Source organism: Arachis hypogaea, chromosome 2, assembly GCF_003086295.3.
Source record: "Arachis hypogaea cultivar Tifrunner chromosome 2, arahy.Tifrunner.gnm2.J5K5, whole genome shotgun sequence".
NCBI classification, from domain to species: domain Eukaryota; kingdom Viridiplantae; phylum Streptophyta; class Magnoliopsida; order Fabales; family Fabaceae; genus Arachis; species Arachis hypogaea.
The window spans coordinates 82,459,347-82,479,509 of NC_092037.1; positions in this window are offsets into that span (position 1 = coordinate 82,459,347).

The window sequence follows — 20,163 nt, forward strand, 5'->3', positions numbered from 1 at the left end:
TTAAATATTTTACATTTAAATAAGAAAAATAAAATAAAGTCCAGTAATATCTAGTAAACAACAGATCTGTAAATTAATTATTTTTTTAATTTTAAACAAAAAAATATTTTTTCTAGTTGTAAAAATATAAAAAATTCCATAAATATGCAAAAAATAAAAAAATTTAAAATTTAAATTTTTTAAATTAATTTATTCTTAATTTGTGAACAACTGCAGCAAAAAAAGTCTACTGTCTAAGTGTAGCATTATCAGGTGAATAAAAAAATAAAAAATATTTTTAAAAAACTAAAAATTTTAAAAAACTAAATTATTTATTTTGAATTTTTAAATTATATTATTAAATATTATTTATTTAAATAATAAAAAGATAAAGTCCAGCAATATCTAGTAAACAACAGATTTGTAACTTTATTATTTTTTTTAAATTTTATACTAAAAATCTTTTTTCTAGTTTTAAAAAAATATAAAATTCCAAAAATATCCAAAAAAATAAAAAAATTAAAATTTTAAATTTTTTAAATTAATTTATTCTTAATTTGTGAACAAGTGCAGCAAAAAAAGTCAACTGTCTAGGTGTTGCATTATCCGGTGAATAAAAAAATTATTTTTAAAAAATTAAAAATTTCAAAAAACTAAATTATTTATTTTTGAATTTTAAAATTATATTATTAAATATTTTTTATTTAAATAATAAAAACTAAAGTCTAGCAATATCTAGTAAACAACAGATCTATAACTTTATTATTTTTTTAATTTTAAACTAAAATTTTTATCTAGTTGTAAAAAAATAAAAATTCAAAAAATATCCAAAAATAATAAAAAATTAAAATTTTTAAATTTTTAAATTAATTTATTCTTAATTTGTGAATAAGTGCAGCAAAAAAAGTCAACTGTCTAGATGTAGCATTATCCGGTGAAGAAAATAAAAAATATTGTTTAAAAAATTAAAAAATTTAAAAACTAAATTCTTTATTTTTGAATTTTTAAATTATATTATTAAATATTTTACATTTAAATAAGAAAAATAGAATAAAGTCCAGCAATATCTAGTAAACAACAGATCTGTAAATTTATTATTTTTTTAATTTTATACAAAAAAATATTTTTTCTAGTTTTAAAAAATAAAAAATTTCATAAATATCCAAAAAATAAAAATATTAAATTTTAAATTTTTTAAATTAATTTATTCTTAATTTGTGATAAAGTGCAAGTCTACTGTCTAGGTGTAGCATTACCCGGTGAATAAAAAAAATATTTTTAAAAAAACTAAAAATTTTAAAAAACTAAATTATTTATTTTGAATTTTTAAATTATATTATTAAATATTATTTATTTAAATAATAAAAAAATAAAGTCCAGTAATATCTAGTAAACAACAGATTTGTAACTTTATTATTTTTTTAAATTTTAAACTAAAAAATTTCTTTCTAGTTGTAAAAAAATATAAAATTCCAAAAATATCCAAAAAATTAAAAAATTAAAATTTTAATTTTTTAAATTAATTTATTCTTAATTTGTGAACAAGTGCAACAAAAAAAGTCAACTGTATGGGTGTAGCATTATCCGGTGAAAAAACTTAAAAAAATTTTTAAAAAAATTAAAAAATTTTAAAAACTAAATTTTTTATTTTTGAATTTTTAAATTATATTATTAAATGTTTTACATTTAAATAAGAAAAACAAAATAAAGTCCAGCAATATCTAGTAAACAACTGATCTGTAAATTTATTATTTTAAAAATTTCAAACAAAAATTTTTTTTCTATTGGTAAAAAAATAAAAATTCCAGAAATATCCCAAAAATAAAAAAAATTAAAATTTTAAATTTTTTAAATTAATTTATTCTTAATTTGTGAACAAGTGCAGCAAAAAAAGTCTATGATGACAAGTCATCTTAGCCTAGTTTTACTAGTCTTTTTCTTTGTTTTCATTTAGTTCTATGCACTTTCTTAAGCCATAAGTAAGTGATGATTGGATTTTTGACGGTTTAGAATTTCTCAAATAAAATCTCGTCGAAGTATAGTTTCTAAACCAAGCAATAATCCTTTCATACAAAAAGTTGTTTGTCACTAAAACAAACCCCTAAAATTTATAAACCGAAGTATTCAAACCTCGGGTCGTCCTCCCTAGGAATTGTAATGAAGTGTTTTGTTATTGGTTGAGTTATTTTTGGGGTTTTGATATGAAGCATGAAAGATAAATGGCAATGAAAGTAAACTAACAACTATAAAAGACTCTTGGCAAGGTATGAGAACTAGAAATCCTATCCTAGTTATCCTTCTCAATTGTGGTGAGAATTGTTCATTGCTACCACTTAGTTAACCTCTAACCATGAAGGAAAGTCAAGTGGATGAATCAATTTGATTCCTCACGCCCTAATCAACTCCTAAAGGAAAGACTAGCTTTAGAGGCATTCAAATCAATTAGCAACTTCTAATTGTCAACCAACAAAGGAATTAGATAACTCAAGAGTCACTAATTACTCTACCTAGGCCAAGAGGAACAAAACCTACACTAAAATCCAACCAAGCATTTCATCAAACACTTGGAAGGCATAAAAGAAAAGCATAGTAAATTGATAACAAGAATAGAATCTAACAACAATTATTGCAAGGAATTAACAACAACAACAAGAAAATCACAGTTATCATGAATTACCTCAAATTGCATTATTGAAAGAAAACAAAGGGGCAACAATCTATCCAAAACAAAATGAAGAATTACAATTATTAAAGCACATAACTAGAAAGAGAGAGATGAGAAGATTAAGAATTGATAAATGAAAATTGAATCAAAGCATGAATTAAACCTAGATCTAAGAAGAGAGATTAACCTAAACCTAATCCTAATTCTAGAGAGAAGTGAGAGCTTCTCTCTCTAGAAACTAACTCTAAACTAATCCTAGTGAGTGTGTATTCTTGCCTAATTGATTCCCCCCTCTTTTTCTTAATCCTTCATCCTTATATTCCTCTTCCTTAGCATTTGGCGCCAAAATGGGTTCAGAAACCCTCTCAAATCGCCAGGCACGTGTTGCATTAGTGAGGTCATGTGCCATCATCGGCGCGTGCGCGCACGGTATGCGTGCGCGTCCTTGGCCTGTTTCGCAATGTGCGCGCGAACGCCTTGTGCGCGTGCGCGTGCATGGCTGACTTTGCTTCTTTGACTTTTTATGCTTCTCTCCACTTGTATGCTTCCTTCCTTGCTTCCTTTGATCCATGCCTAGCCTATTTCAGTCCTGGAATTACTAGCAAACACATCAGGGCATCTTATGGAATCAAAGAGAAACTAGAATTCATCAAAATAAGGCTTAAAAAGCATGTTTTTACACTTAAGCACAATTATGGGAGAGATAACAAAACCATACTAATTCATAGGCTAAATGTGACAAAAGGTTATCAAATTACCCTAGATTCAATACAAAACAAACCGTCAAATTGGGGTTTGTCAACCTCCCCACACTTAGACCTTAGCATGTCCTCATGCTAAAATAAGAAGGAACTAAAGGGTGTGACATTTATTGAATGCAACTAACTATATGAGTCCTATCTAAATGTAACTACCTAAAGTAAATGCAAATGCTTAGTTCAAACAAATCAATTCCCAAGAGGACATGTGTGAGCACAAGAACTAGGGCAATATGAATTAAGTCCAAACCACAATTGTATTGAATTATCAAAAGGAGTTCAAACTTGCAAGAATATAGATAATATGGGTGAATACATGTAATTGAACTTTTGAACCCTCACCGGATGTGTATCCGCTCTATTCACTCAAGTGTTTAAGGGTTAATTCACTCAATTCTCTTCTAATCATGTTTCTCAAAATTTGATTTTCTTCTAACAATCAACACTTATTCAATGCATGCATACATTCATCTTGAGGTCTTTCATTTAGGTTGTAATGGGGTTAGGTTAAGGTGGGATCATTTATGGTTAAATGGGCTAGGATTTGAATCTTTGATTAGCATAGACTTCCCCACCTAACTATATAATGACCTATACAAGTTCAAACTATTCTAACTACCCATTCTTCACTTTTTCTCACATACTCATGCATTCTTATTTGATTCACAACACTTATGCATTGATTCCCTTTTATTGAACTCACTTTGGGGCATTTTGTCCCCTCTTTATTATATATTTTTTTTTTCATCATCAAATTTTTTTTCTCTTTTTTTTTTCTTTCATCATTCATTTTTTTTCCTTGTATTTTTTTTCTTTCTTTTTCTTCTTTCAAACTATATACAAGAACATCAATGCATAAGGTCTCTACATTTACTCAATACATGAATATGTACCCAATTCCTAAACATGAAAGTGTACTACCCCTTTTATCCCATCCAATGTTCCCAAGCCTCACCAACTTTGAATAATAAACACTCTCACTAGCCTGGGCTAATCAAAGATCCAAACAAGGACTTTTCATTGGTTTTCCGCCTTGGGCTTGTAATGTGCTAAAATAAGAACAAATTGGTTAAGCATAGGCTCAAAATTGGCTAACAATGGGGAATAAAAGGTTGGCTATTTGGGTGGGTGGCTAATGAAGTAATGGCCTCAATCATGCAAATGCATAAATACAAGAAATAAATGGATATATAGAATCAAGCAAATCAAGGATCTCAATCATAGAAAGAGAGCAATTTCACACAAGAATGGAAAATAAGTGGTTATAAAATGTAACCACATCAATAGGCTCAAGTCTCACAAGCTTGTGTTCCTAGTTCAACACATGCTTCACAAAGTATGAAATTCAAGCAAGTTTTACCAGAAATTTTCTTTCAATCAATTGGGTTAATGCCCTATATTTAAACTTCTTGGAAAGATCTCAATATTTGACTAAGCATTGTTGTGATTGAAAAATTCAAAAATTATCTTAGTTCACCCTTTCTTTTTTTTCACTTAAAATCAATTTCTCATGCAAAAAGGGTAACTAAATATTTGCAATTCAAGTATGATTTCTAATCACAACCACAAACTAAACTAAAATGTATAAAGAAAGATCCAACTAAAAGTACGGAATCTATCATCCAAAACATCTACAAATATCCAAAAGCATCAAAATATCTAAAATCCAAAATAAGCAATAAAAGTATCCAAAGCAAACTAGAAATGCATCAAAATATATACAAAGATGTGTAAAATAAGATACTAGGCTGAAAAGTTCACCGGTTCCCAAATAATGCTACCGGTGCCCTCCCTACACTTAGAATCAAGCATCGTCCTCGATGCTAAACCGGAGGATCAATGGGAGGTACAACGATAGGCTCTGGCTGTGGCTCTGGGACCGGCTCCTCATGCGTCTGTGGTGGCTCTGTAGTGTCAGGGGCATCCTGCTGAACTGGTGCCTCCGCATCCTCCTCCTGACGATCCTGCTCATCGGAGGTCGGAGAATCGGGAAGCGGAGGTAGCTCAGCACCCAAAAAAATAAGTGCCTGGTCCATCCGGTCTAAACGGCGTCTGACATGGCGTCTCTCGCGCTCTAAGAACCGGAAAAGACGCTGGACCAGGAGATAGGTCGGCTCAGGGGCTGCTAGTGGATCTGTGGATGATGAGGGAGCTGCAGCTGTAGAGGATGATGGGGCAGCTGTAGGGGCTGATGGTGAAGGTGTCCCCACGACAGCTCTAGCCCGAGAGCGGCGTCTGGCAGGTGGTCTCTCATGCACCCAGCCACCCCAGGGGATAGTAACCTCCCTGTCATCAGCATCAGGGGTGGTGGTCGCACATCATCGTCCAGCCATGGGACCTCGGCTAGGGCCGCCATACTCGTGACCAATGTAGGAAATGGGAGTAGGCCACGAATATGCGCCCGCCACATACACTGTCTAATAAGTCGAGGGAAAGATACATCCTTCCCCTCCATGACACACCCAATCAGTAGAAGCATATCCATAGGGATCTCAGAGAAGTGGGTGGTGGGTAGGACATAGCATGCGAATATCATCTGCCAAGTCTTGGCCTCACGAGTCAGATGAGTAAAGAGCATCCCTTTCGGCTTGGTGTTGTTTGCATCCATAACCCATGTGGCATCTGGTAACCCAATGATGCTCCTAAGTGCCTCATAATCGAAAGTCATGCTGTGTATGGCCAACTCGGCCTGCTGATGGGCACATAGCTCATCCGGGATATGTCGGCACTGTAATGCCTCCTCAATAGCAGTCTCAGTGATCATGACCTCTCTACCCCTCACCTGAACCGAATCCAAAGTCGGACGGAAGAAGTTGCAGTAAAATTCCTTAACACAAGATATATTGATATCCCCTAACTCTCGGTCAACAAAGTCGATACCCAACTTAAGGATCCGACCGGTAATGGACCATCTCACATCATTAGGTAGGAGCAACTTCTTCTCAGTATTCAGCTTTGTCGTTCGATATTTGGAAAATCGAAGCTCACAGTAGAGGTTAGGGAATTTGTCTGGATTGGTAGAAGGCAACTGCTGATTTTCTTTTTCCTCATCATTCAATGGATTCTTGGCATAATGCTTGTAGATGGAAGGAATAGAAGGTGTAGAGAGTTTTCATTTCTTGGAGGCAGTGGCTATGGCTTTGCCTTTATCCGACATCCTGAAAAAATATGATAGAATATATAAAACATTTAGTATGTAACAAAGAAGGCATGTTCAGGATACAAATGTCAAATAACAATTATGATGATGCACTGAATATGCAAAAGTGAACAAGTAAACCAAGAATGCAAGCTTCATTAAAGTCAACAACTCATATTCAAAAGGCAATAATATCATCATATTTTTTTTTTTGAAAAAAAATTGTTAAAGAGGGTTAAAGGTGAGTGGAAGTTAGATGGTTAAAGAAATTAGTGAGTTAGAGAAGTGGATTAGTGATATGATGATATTTTGGCACAATGAAAAGAGAAATTGTGGTTCATGTTCACAATGATTGATGCAAATCCGGAAAGTCAAAAGTAAACGGAAATTTGCCCAAAATTGAAATAAAGACCAAAATGAAACCAATTTCCAACGGAAATTTGCCCAAAATTGAAATAAAGACCAAAATGAAACCAATTTCCTTGAAAATCGGGCAGCATTCCGGCTTAAAATTGGACGTTCCCGGATAGCAAAACAGCACAATTAGCATAGAAAACAACATCAATCACGCACAGCAGCAGACAGATACTATTTGGCAACACATATCGCATGAAATAACAACCCAAAACCAACATACAGTACCCAAGGAAGCAAGCAGCAAATATGCACATACGGAGCAATTACCAGGCCTAGAATCCTCTATCCAGCCCTAGCTACCTAACCGCAGTTATTTCTATCTAACCTAACATGCAAAAATTGAATTTGAATGGACTAACAGATAATTAGACTACCTAACAGAAATTGAAGATTAAAAGAGAAACAGAAAAAATAGAAGTTGAGTGGGAACCTGGGAGCTGGGAAGATGGGTATGGAAAAGGGAGGAGGGATTGACCGGAATTGATGGGGGGGCAGAGGTCAGCGCCGCCGTGGACAGTGGCCAGGAGGATGGGTGGCGGCGGTGGTGTTTGGAAGAATGAGTAAAAGAATGCCGGCGAGAATGTGTGAGAATAAAAGAGAGGGGAGGGGTCGCCGAGGGTTACGGCCGGCCGCGATGTTGGAACGGCGGCGGTGGTGGCTGCCGCTGCTGTGAGGGTGAGAGATGGAGGCGGAGAGAGGGAGTGGATGAGAGAGAGAGAAAACGAGGTGAGTGCAGGAGGAAGAGAGAGTCGACGGAAGAGAGCGGTGGTGATTGCCGGCGGAGCAGTGGCGGTTATGGCAGAGGAGAGGAAGAAGAAGAAAGTGGAGGTAGGGGAAAGAGGGTGCGCGACTGCGCAGTGTGCGTCGCGCATTAGGGTTATCTCATTTTTGAATTGACGCGAGCGCGCACGGTGCGCGTCCGCGTGCATTGAAGAGTCCAGGGTCCTACGCGTGCGCGTACAACGCGCTGAAGCGTGGATGAGCAAAATAGGTAAAGACGCGTGCGCGTACAGTGTGCGCACGCGAGCATGAGATTGGGCCTAAAGCGTAGAGTGGGCTTGAGGCACGCCCAACTCTCGGGTTAGAAGCCTAGATTGATGGCAGCACGTAAGGACGCGCGCGCGGCAAGTGCGCGTCCGCGTACGTTGACGATTTGGGATAGGGTGTGCGCGCGCGTTGCGTGCGCTCGCGTCGTGTTCAATTTTTGGCATACGGGCGCGCACGTGGCGAGTGCGCGTCCGCGCGAGTTGAGTTGGGCCAGGGGCTTAAGAATGGCTCAGAGCTGGCCCAACTCTCTGGGGATTGGCTCAACAATTTGCAGCAGCAGATCGTCGCGGATGCGGCTGGTGCGCGTCCGCGCGAGTTTCCATGTTCTAATAGTCAGCGCGCACGCAGGTAGTGCGCGTCCACGTGGGTTAGGTTGGGCTCAGGGCATAATGTTTGCCCAAGAGGGGCCCAACTCTCGGGTATGTGGGCGATGTTGAATCTGCACGGGGACGCGTGCACGTACTTTGTGCGCACGCGTTCATCCCCCCCTTTTTTTTCAGAAAAATTATGCTGGGTGTTCTCCATAGTGTTTACAACTCTTATTCACTCAAACATCATGCAATTCACAAAAATGCAATTTTGGTATTATTCATCTACTACTAAACACAACATGCATGTGACTAAGCTAACAATTAAGTTGTACAAACAAATTTGTATGAAACATCTACCTACAATGGTAACTCAAATCACTTATTAAGTAATTTTAAAAGAGAGTGGAAAGAGTTTACCATGGTGGGGTGTCTCCCACCTAGCACTTTTAGTTTAAGTCCTTAAGTTGGACATTTTGAGATGCTTGTTGTCATGGTGGCTTATGTTTGTACTCATCCTTGAATCTCCAAGGATCTTTGCTCCCCAATTGGTTGACAGAATTTTCAACCGTTTTTATTAAGCTTGGGCAAAGTTCTACCCAAGATATGAGTCCCCATAGTTGGTCTTCACATAGCGAACCGGGATCCCATATCTTATCTTCACACCCGTCTTCAATTTGATCCTCATACTTTTTCTTTCCGGGTGGTTGATATATAGAATTCTTGTTAGCATACCAAGCCTTCCGTTGAGACCCTTGTAGAGTGGCATTCTTCCAATTATCGTTCCTATACCTTGAAGCTTTGACCTTAATGAGCCTAAGTCCTAACTTGCAACCACTACACAACTTTCTTATACTTTTAACTCCACAAAGAGCTCTAAGTTGACCATCATTTTCAATTGGACCATATTCAAGTGAGAAAGGAAAGCTTAAGGATAAGAGTTTTACCCACTTGAATGTTGTGTTGGATGGTGACCTGGGAAGGGATACCTCCCCACACTTAGACAATGCAAGGTCTACTTCCTTGTGCTCTTCTTCGGTTGTTTCCACCTCTTCACAAGCTTCTTCAATTTCAACCTCGTCCCTTTTGTCACGTGGCTTGGTGTTGTCTTCAAGAACTTCATCTTGTTTAATGGGAGGTAATTCAATTTTGGATAGGAATTCATTAATGAATGAAGTCATCTCTTGATCAACCTCTTCATATTCTTCAATTTCAATATACACCATGCCATTTCGTTTTCCTTGGGAGGTTATGCACGCTCTTCTATAGTTTTAACTTCATGTCCAAGGAAAGAGGATTCCATTGTAGAGAGAAATTCATCCATGATTGAATCCATTTCTTGATAAGCTTCTTCCAAGTCTCCAACGATGACATACTTTGGAGGTTGCGCACCCTCCTCAACGTCAATATCAAGCTTCTTGGAAGGGTTCTCCATGATGCTACATTCCCATGGACTTTCAACATCTCCTAAATCTTCAGCCACTTCTTCCTTTTCTTCAATGATCATAGGTTCTTCCAATTGTTCTAACACAAAATTTGACTCCTCCCTTTCTACCGGATTGTCCAATTTCTCCTTCATACTTTGCTCTTCTTTTGACCTTTCACATGTGGTTACGGAATTACCTTGAGTCTTCAAACATTGGTGGGCTAAAGTGTGCACCACCTTGGTCAAATTGGTCACAAACTCAAGTGTATCCTGCTTCATGGCTTCTTGTCCTTGAAGTAACAAAGTGAGAGGATCGTCTATTGGGGCTTGGGGTGAATAGGAAGGTTCATTATTTTGGAGAGAGGGCTCATGGTAGGAAGGTGGTTCTTCTTGGTAAAATTGTGGAGATGGTGTGCATTGAGGTGGTTCTTGGGAGTAATTGTGTTGGAATGGTGGTGGTTCCATGTATGGTTCATATGGCTCATAAGGTAGTGGGTATGGTGGATAAGGATTGGGGTCATATGGAGGGTTTTGGTGATATGAGGCTTGTGAGTATGGTTGAGAATTATGTTGAGGGTATGGATCATAGGCGTATGGTGGTGGTTCTTGAAAGTCACAAGTAGATTCACCATAGCCATTGGATTGGTATGCATCATAGAATGGCTCTTCTTCATAGTGCATTGGTGGAGGTTGTTGCCATGAAGATTGATCATATGCATATGGCTCCTCCCACCTTTGATTGTCCCATTCTTGATACACAACTTCATAATAGTCCTCATCACCTACAACATAATTGTAATCACACTCATATCCAAAATGAGAATTCATGATAGTAAGAGAGGGAAAAAACAAAAAAAATAGTAACAAATAAAGAGAACAAACTAAAAACTAACAAAGAAGCAAAAAGCAAACATATTCACAATATTCACATATATACAATAACCAATAACATAACACCATTGCAAATCCCCGGCAACGGCGCCATTTTGATGATTGAATTTTTGACGGTTTAGAATTTCTCAAATAAAATCTCGTCGAAGTATAGTTTCTAAACCAAGCAATAATCCTTTCATACAAAAAGTTGTTTGTCACTAAAACAAACCCCTAAAATTTATAAACCGAAGTATTCAAACCTCGGGTCGTCCTCCCTAGGAATTGTAATGAAGTGTTTTGTTATTGGTTGAGTTATACGCGTGCGCATCCTTGGCCTGTTTCGCAATGTGCGCGCGAGCGCCTTGTGCGCGTGCGCGTGCATGGCTGACTTTGCTTCTTTGACTTTTTATGCTTCTCTCCACTTGTATGCTTCCTTCCTTGCTTCCTTTGATCCATGCCTAGCCTATTTCAGTCCTGGTATTACAAGCAAACACATCAGGGCATCTTATGGAATCAAAGAGAAACTAGAATTCATCAAAATAAGGCTTAAAAAGCATGTTTTTACACTTAAGCACAATTATAGGAGAGATAACAAAACCATGCTAATTCATAGGCTAAATGTGACAAAAGGTTATCAAATTACCCTAGATTCAATACAAAACAAACCGTCAAATTGGGGTTTGTCAGTAAGCCAATTGGGTTGAAATTCATGATATCTTTGACTCAATCAATCATGTATAAAATGATGCATTTTCATGAGATTTTGTGCTATAATTGTCATATATTATGGAAGAGAAACAATCTCATGATTTGAAGCATAGCTTTGATATTTTGATTGGTTGATGATAGGTGAAACAAAGCTTGGAAGGAGGTTGCAAGAAGATGAAGAATGCCCTGGAGAAGAACCAACGTTTGAGCCAACGTTTGACCTCAAACGTTGAGGCAAACGTTGGCTGAAGAAGAAGCTCCTGGAAGGCGACGTTTGCGCCAACGTTTGACCTCAAACATTGAGGCAAACATTGCCACCTAAAAGAAGAAAGATTGAGCTTCTGGCAGCGACGTTTGAGCCAACGTTTGACCTCAAACGTGAGGTCAAACGTTGGCTACATTTTGGCAAAAAGGAGCATGGAAGAACACCCCTGATTGATGAGCTAATTGAGCCACGTTTGCGCCAACGTTTGACCTCAAACGTTGGGCCAAACGTTGGCCAAAAAGAAGGCATGGGGAGATCCACGTTTGACTTCAAACGTTGAGCCAAACATGGATGACAGCATTTTGGGCCTCTGCATCATTGTTCACAAGGCAACGTTTGAGTCAACGTTTGACCTCAAACGTTGGCTCAAACGTGAAAGTTACATGGCCCGATCACAAGTGGATTTCTTCCCAACACCAAGAGCAATCAACGGAGGCCACTATCAATCCAATTCCATCAAGGCCAAAGCCCAATTCAAGGCTTGAAGATCATTAGAAGAAAGTGTATAAATAGCTTAGGATTTGAAGTTTTAGGGAGCTTTTTGATTTTGGGATTTTTGCTAAGGAGTTTTGGAGAGATTACTTGACATTTGAGAGAGTATTTGGGAGGAGAATTGAATTCTCTTCCTCTGGGTTGTTTTGTTTACTTTCCTGCAAAGTTTTGTTTGAATCTTGGGTGTTGGAGAATTGAAGGAATTCTGTTTCAATTCCACCCTGAGATCTCTCTGTTTTATTTACTGCACTCTTGAGAAATTGAGATTTGAATTTAGTTCTTCTTCTGTTTGATTTTAATTTCTCTTGTAGTTGAATTGTGGTTTTGATCTAGGAAGGCATTGAGATCTAGACTTGGTTATCTAGTCTCTTGGGTCCTGAGATCTAGAATTTTCATTTTAAATATCTCTTCTACTTTTCTGTTTATTGCAATTTACCTCTCCTTGTCTAAATTCTGCAAATCCACTTCCCGATTCCCTTTATAATTCAAGCCATTTACATTTCTTGCACTTTAAGTTTCCGTAATTTACATTACTTGCACTTTAAGATTCAGCTCTTTTTCTTTTTATTCCCTTTAATTTCCTGCAAATCACCCACTCCCCTTTACATTCTATGCAATTTATATTCTGTCAACACAAATTCACATAATCAACGCTTGTTTGCTTGACTAATTCAACCACTAAACTAAAATTGCTCAATCCTTCAATCCCTGTGGGATCGACCTCACTCATGTGAGTTATTATTACTTGATGCGACCCGGTACACTTGCCGGTGAGTTTTGTGTCGGATTGTTTTCCGCACATCAAGTTTTTGGCGCCGTTACCGGGGATTGAAACAGATTGACAATGATTAAGTGAGGTGGCAGTTTAGATCAAGCATTTTTTTATTCTAACTAACCCACTAACTGTTTGAGGATTTGCTTCTACTAACCCACTAACTGTTTGAAGTTTTGTCTCAACTGACTACACTCAATTTTCAAAAATACCACTGTGTGTTCCGTTTGTTGATTTATATGTCACAGGAAAGAAGAGAGGCAAGAGGGAAGGCTATCATTGAAGAAGGAATTTCTGAGAAAGAAGAACACCACAACATGAAGCCGCAACTCATTACACTAATCAAGAACAATTGCTCCTATGGTGGAAATCCATTGGAGGATCCGAAACAGCACATATCCATTTTTTTGAGGACTTGTGGTGCTGTCAATCTCGATGGTGTAAATTATGACACCTATAAACTCTTGTTATTTTCGTTCTCACTGAGGGATGAAGCAGCACAATGGCTTGAAACCTTTCCCCAAGGAAGTATCACTAGTTGGGATGATTTGGTTGCCAAGTTTCTGGCCAAATTCTCCTCATCCCAACAAAACATCAAGATGAAAGAGGGAATACATCCATTCATACAAGGAGAGGAAGAACCATTGTTCAAAGCATGGGAAAGATACAAGAAAGCAAATGACAAAGTGGGTTTCCAAGCTTTCTATGAAGGATTAACCTCAGAAACAAGAAGAGCGGTGGATCACTTCTCAGATGGTATACTCAAAGCAACAGCAACCTGCCAAGGAACTGCAGAGTTCAATGACAAAAGAGTCAATAATCAACACTCATTTGAGAAACCACAGAATGCAATTTCAGAAAAGGAAGTGATGAATCTTGAAGGAGTGAAGGCAGTCATGAATCAAAACAAACAGTTACACCAGCAAACTCAGCAACAATTGGAATCAATAGCTAGACAAATTGATTTCCTACATTCTACTACAGTGAATGCACAATTTCCACCATGGAAGCCACATTCTTATATAAGAATGGGGGAGCACCAACATCAAGAACAGAGAAGTTACAACATAAGCAAACCCATGATCACAAACAACCAAAGTCACTCTAGCATGCCCCAACACCAGTCTCAGAATGATGTGTACATCCCACCCTGGAGAATTCAATCCAACTGGAAGGAGGGTGAAAACCAAAATCAAAGACCAAGGGACTTCAACTGCAATAACTCCAACTTAAAAAATCAGCATAAAAACCACCCCCACAACAACAATCATCAAGCACTACCCCAACACACACACCTCCAACCCCATCCTACCTCACCACTCGCCCAAAATGACTTTCATCAACCACCACAGTTGACACAGCCACAACCAATTCTAAACTTTCAAAAACTCTATGTTCTAGAAATGGCAATGGAGAGGTTCATGAAAGTTCAAGAAATGACAACACTAGAGCAGGAAGAAGTAAGGAAAAATCAAGAGATGATAAGCAGGAATCAAGAAGCCTCACTCAGAAGAGTTGAAAGGCAAATGGAACAACTGGTTCAACACCTTGCTGAAATGGGCGAGAAGAAGGCAAATATATCCCTAAGGGATACTGAAGACAACCCAAAGAACATCGGAAAAGCTGCTGGGTTGAAAGGGAAAGCAGTCATGGAGGAAAAGGAGAAGGATATGGGAAAAGAAATAATGATCAAAGAGAAGCACCACAGAGAAGTTCCTCAAGAAGAAATAGAGGAAGGAAAACTCACAGTAAGAGGAAAAACTCAAAGGCAACAGAATTCTCAACTTCCATGATCAGAGGGTGGAGAATGTCAAGCTAATGACAATAAAGAAGCGCTTGTTGGGAGGCAACCCAACCTGAGGTAGTTCTCTTTCCATTTAATAAAAAGGCTAAGTAGTCTTATCTATATTGCAAGGAGCTAAGTTTGGTGTTGCACACCAAAACAAAGGGAGAATGAAAAATGCTAAGTTTGGTGTTCCACCAAAAATCTCATTTAAAAACACATTCTCACCTTCTGCATAAAGGGTTGCTAGCTCCAAGCAATCAGAGAAACTACTTAACCAATGTTTGTTTTTTAGTTTTTAGTCTTATTGCCTTTAGCAAAGAAAAAGAGTTCTACGTATGGTCAATTTGATGCATGAGAACTAATGGCAAGGTACTAAGTTTGGTGTTCTTACACCAAAGTAAGTTCAAACGCCCACAAATAATTCATGCTTGCTGACCATCTTTCAAGTGCTTGGGGAACAAGCAACTTTCAAAGAGACAAAGAGGGATGCAAAGATCAACAATGGTGCTGAAAAGGAGTGAAGCAAGTGAACTCCAACAACAGGTTGTATTGTTAAGTGACTATCTTATATTCAAAATTGTTATGATTGAAAGTGATATTGTATCCCTGTTTAGTATAATTTCCTTGTGGTCAATAACTAAGATGATTGGTATATCATAGCACCATACACCTAAAATTTTGCTTATACCCAGGGTTTGAAAAAAATATGAATAGAAAACATTTCTTTGAAGAGAATGATTGAGGAATCAAAAAAAATTTTCGTGAGGTAAGCATAAGATTAAGGGAAGTGGTGGTTCTGGTTGTAAGAATGTTTATTGAGGTTGCATGTTTGTGAAAACCTGCATGGGAGCTCATAGGCAGGAAATAGAATTCAAAGAAGTATTGTGGAGATTTTCAGACATCTTTTGATCCAAGAAGCGAAAAAAAATAAAAAATAAAAAAAATAAAAAAAAATTGGATAAAATAAAAAGGGAAAGAATGAGAAAGCTGAAGGCTCTGAGTACCAATGGCAATTTATTTGCTAAGTGCTTGTGGTGTTTATGTATCGAGCCAAATGCTTGAAAACAAAACACTTAGAAGTCAAGGCTAGGCTCAAGTGCAAAAGCACTCCCTTTTGGCCCAAGGCTCTGAGCATCAATTACTAGGCAGGAAAGAAGAAAACTCAAAGAGTTAGTATCCTAGTAAATGCTTGTGGTCGAATTGTGTCAAAGAGAGAGGCTTGAGCAAGTAAATCCTCAGGGGTGCTTCAACACCTAATACCTTAAAACCGACTGGTTTCGGATGTATTGATTGAAAGCTTATTGATGAGCGGATAATTTATACGCTTTTTGGCATTGTTTTCATATAGTTTTTAGTAAGTTTAAGCTACTTTTAGGGATGTTTTCATTAGTTTTTATGTTAAATTCACATTTCTGGACTTTACTATGAGTTTGTGTGTTTTTCTGTGATTTCAGGTAAATTCTGACTGAAATTGAGGGATTTGAGCAAAACTCTGAAGAAGGCTGACAAAAGGACTGCTGATGCTGTTGGATTCTGACCTCCCTGCACTCGAAATGGATTTTCTGGAGCTACAGAACTCCAATTGGCGCGCTCTCAACGGCGTTGGAAAGTAGACATCCAGGGCTTTCCAGCAATATATAATAGTCCATACTTTATTCGAAGAATGACGACGTAACTTGGCGTTAAACGCCAAGTACACGCTGCTGTCTGGAGTTAAACGCCAGAAAAACGTCATTATCCGGAGTTGAATGCCCAAAACACGTCATAACCTGGAGTTTGACGCCAAGAAATGCCTTAGCTCGTGGAATGATCAAGCTCAGCCCAAGCATACACCAAGTGGGCCCCGGAAGTGGATTTATGCATCAATTACTTACTCATGTAAACCCTAGTAGCTAGTTTAGTATATATAGGACATTTATCTATTGTATTAGACATCCTAGATTGTATTTTGAATCCTGTGATCACGTTAGAGAGGGCTGGCCATTCGGCCATGCCTGAACTCTTTGCTTATGTATTTTCAACGGTGGAGTTTCTACACACCATAGATTAAGGGTGTGGAGCTCTGCTGTACCTCAAGTATTAATGCAATCCTATTATCTTTTATTCAAATCTCTCTCATTCTTATTCCAAGATATTCATTCGTACCCAAGAACATGATGAATGTTATGAGTCAAATTACCCTCATTATCATTCTCACTTATGAACGTGTGTGATTGACAACCACTTCCGTTCTACATGAAATAGAGCTTGAACGTGTATCTCTTAGATTCCCCAACAGAATCTTCGTGGTATAAGCTAGATAGATGGCGGCATTTATGAGGATCCGGAAAGTCTCACCTTGTCTGTGGTATTCCGAGTAGGATCCTGGGAATCCGGAAAGTCTCACCTTGTCTGTGGTATTCCGAGTAGGATTCCGGTAATGAATGACTGTGACGTGCTTCAAACTTTAACCTGCTGGGCGTTAGTGACAGACGCAAAAGAGGGATTCTATTCCAGTAGGAGCGGGAACCAACCGGTGATTAGCCGTACTGTGACAGAGTGCGTGAGCATTAGTTTTCACTGCGAGGATGGGATGTAGCCATCAGCCATGGGTGATGCCTCCAGACTGGTTAGCTGTGCGAGTGACAGCCGCACAGGATATTTCCCCGAGAGGAAGAAAGTAGCCACAGTTGATGGTGAACCCCTATACAAAGTTTGCCATGGAAAGGAGTAAGAAGGATTGAGTAGAAGCAGTAGGAGAGCAGGCGTGCTTGGGATCTACAGCATCTCCATCCGCTTATCTGAAATTCCTACCAATGAATCTGCATAAGTATTCTATCCCTTTTATTATGTCTTCTTTAAATTTCGAAAACCCATAAACCAATTTAATCTGCCTAACTGAGATTTACAAGGTGACCATAGCTTGCTTCATACCAACAATCTCTGTGGATTCGACCCTTACTCACGTAAGGTTTATTACTTGGACGACGGAGTTGTGAGAATAAACAGTGCCCTAAAGAGTAAATATATGCTAAAGCTCAAAAGATAGAGATCACAATTTCGTCCACCAAGTTTTTGGCGCCGTTGCCGGGGATTGTTCGAGTATGGACAACTGACGGTTCATCTTGTTGCTCAGATTAGGTAATTTTCTTTTCAAAAATCTTTTTCAAAATTTTTCTTTTTATTTTTCGTTTTTCCAAACTATATTTTCGAAAAAATTAATAAAAATACAAAAAAAATTAGAAAATCATAAAAATCAAAAATATTTTGTGTTTCTTGTTTGAGTCTTGTGTTAATTTTTAAGTTTGGTGTCAATTGCATGCTTTTAAAATTTTTCTTGCATTTTTTCGAAAATTTCATGCATTCATAGTGTTCTTCATGATCTTCAAGTTATTCTTGACAAGTCTTCTTGTTTGATCTTGATGATTTCTTGTTTTGTGTCTTTAGTTGTTTTTCATGTGCATTTTTGCATTCATATTTTCCATGCATTAAAGATTTTTAAGTTTGGTGTCTTGCATGTTTTCTTTGCATCAAAAATCTTTCAAAATAATGTTCTTGATGTTCATCATGATCTTCAAAGTGTTCTTGGTGTTCATCTTGACATTCATAGCATTCTTGCATGCATCTTGTGTCTTGATCCAAAATTTTCATGTTTTGGGTCATTTTTGTGTTTTTCTTTAAAAATTTAAAAATCAAAAATATCTTTTCCTTATTTCCCTCCAAAATTTCGAAATTTTGGGTTGACTTGGTCAAAAATTTTAAAAAATTAGTTGTTTCTTACAAGTCAAGTCAAAATTTCAATTTTAAAAATCTTATCTTTTCAAAATCTTTTTCAAAAATCATATCTTTTTCATTTTTTTTATCATTTTCGAAAATTTCAAAATTATTTTTCAAAATATTTTCAAAAATCTTTTTCTTATCTTTTTATCAAATTTTCGAAAATTAAGCTAACAATTAATGTGATTGGTTCAAAAATTTGAAGTTTGTTACTTTCTTGTTAAGAAAGGTTCAAACTTTAAATTCTAGAATCCTATCTTGTAGTTTCTTGTTAGTTAAGTAATTTTAAAAATTAAATCTTTTTCAAAATATCTTTTTCAAATATATTTTTTTATCTTTTATCTTATCTTTTTCAAAAATTTTATCTTATCAAAATTTGATTTCAAAATATCTTATCTAACTTCTTATCTTCTTATCCTTTTCAAAATTTGATTTCAAATCTCTTTCAATCAACTAACTAACTTTTTGTTTGTCTCTTATCTTTTTCAAAACCACCTAACTACTTTTCCCTCTCTAATTTTCGAAAACTCTCTCTCTCTTTTTCAAAAATTCTTTTTGTTCTAAATTTTAATTTTAATTATATTTTTGTCTTTGATTTTCGAAAATCACTAACCATTTTTTCAAAATTATTTTCGAAAATTTCTTTCTCTTTTCTTATTCTATTTAATTAATTAATTACTAACACTTCTCTTCACCTCTCTTCATCCACAAATCCGAACCTCCTTCTTCATTCTTTTACCTCTTTCTTCTTCTACTAACATAAGGGAATCTCTATACTGTGACATAGAGGATTCCTTTTTCTTTTCTTGTTTTCTTCTCTTTCATATGAGCAGGAACAGGGAAAAGGGCACTCTTGTTGAAGTTGATCCAGAACCTGAAAGGACTCTGAAGAGAAAATTAAGAGAAGCTAAATTACAACAATCCAGAAACAACCTTTCAGAAGTTTTCGAACAAGAGAAGGAGATGGCAGCCGAAAATAATAATAACAATAATGCAAGGAGAATGCTTGGTGACTTCACAAAGCCAACATCCAAGTTTGATGGAAGAAGCATCTCCATTCCTGCCATTGGAGCCAATAACTTTGAGCTTAAGCCTCAACTAGTTGCATTAATGCAACAAAACTGCAAGTTTTATGGACTTCCATCTGAAGATCCTTATCAGTTTTTAACTGAATTCTTGCAAGTCTGTGATACTGTAAAGACGAATGGAGTTAATCCTGAAGTCTACAGACTCATGCTTTTCCCTTTTGCTGTAAGAGACAGAGCTAGAATATGGTTGGATTCACAACCTAAGGATAGCCTGGACTCCTGGGATAAGCTGGTCACTGCTTTCTTGGATAAGTTCTTTCCTCCTCAAAAGCTGAGCAAGCTAAGAGTGGATGTTCAAACCTTCAAGCAAAAAGATGGTGAATCCCTCTATGAAGCTTGGGAAAGATACAAGCAGCTGACCAAGAGATGTCCATCTGACATGTTTTCAGAATGGACCTTATTAGATATATTCTATTATGGTCTATCTGAATTTTCGAAAATGTCATTGGACCATTCTGCAGGTGGATCTATTCACCTAAAGAAAACGCCTGAAGAGGCTCAAGAACTCATTGACATGGTTGCAAACAACCAGTTCATGTATACCTCTGAGAGGAATTCCGTGAATAATGGGGTACCTCAGAAGAAAGGAGTTCTTGAAATTGATGCTCTGAATGCCATATTGGCTCAGAACAAAATGTTGACTCAACAGGTCAACATAATCTCTCAAAATCTGAATGGATTGCA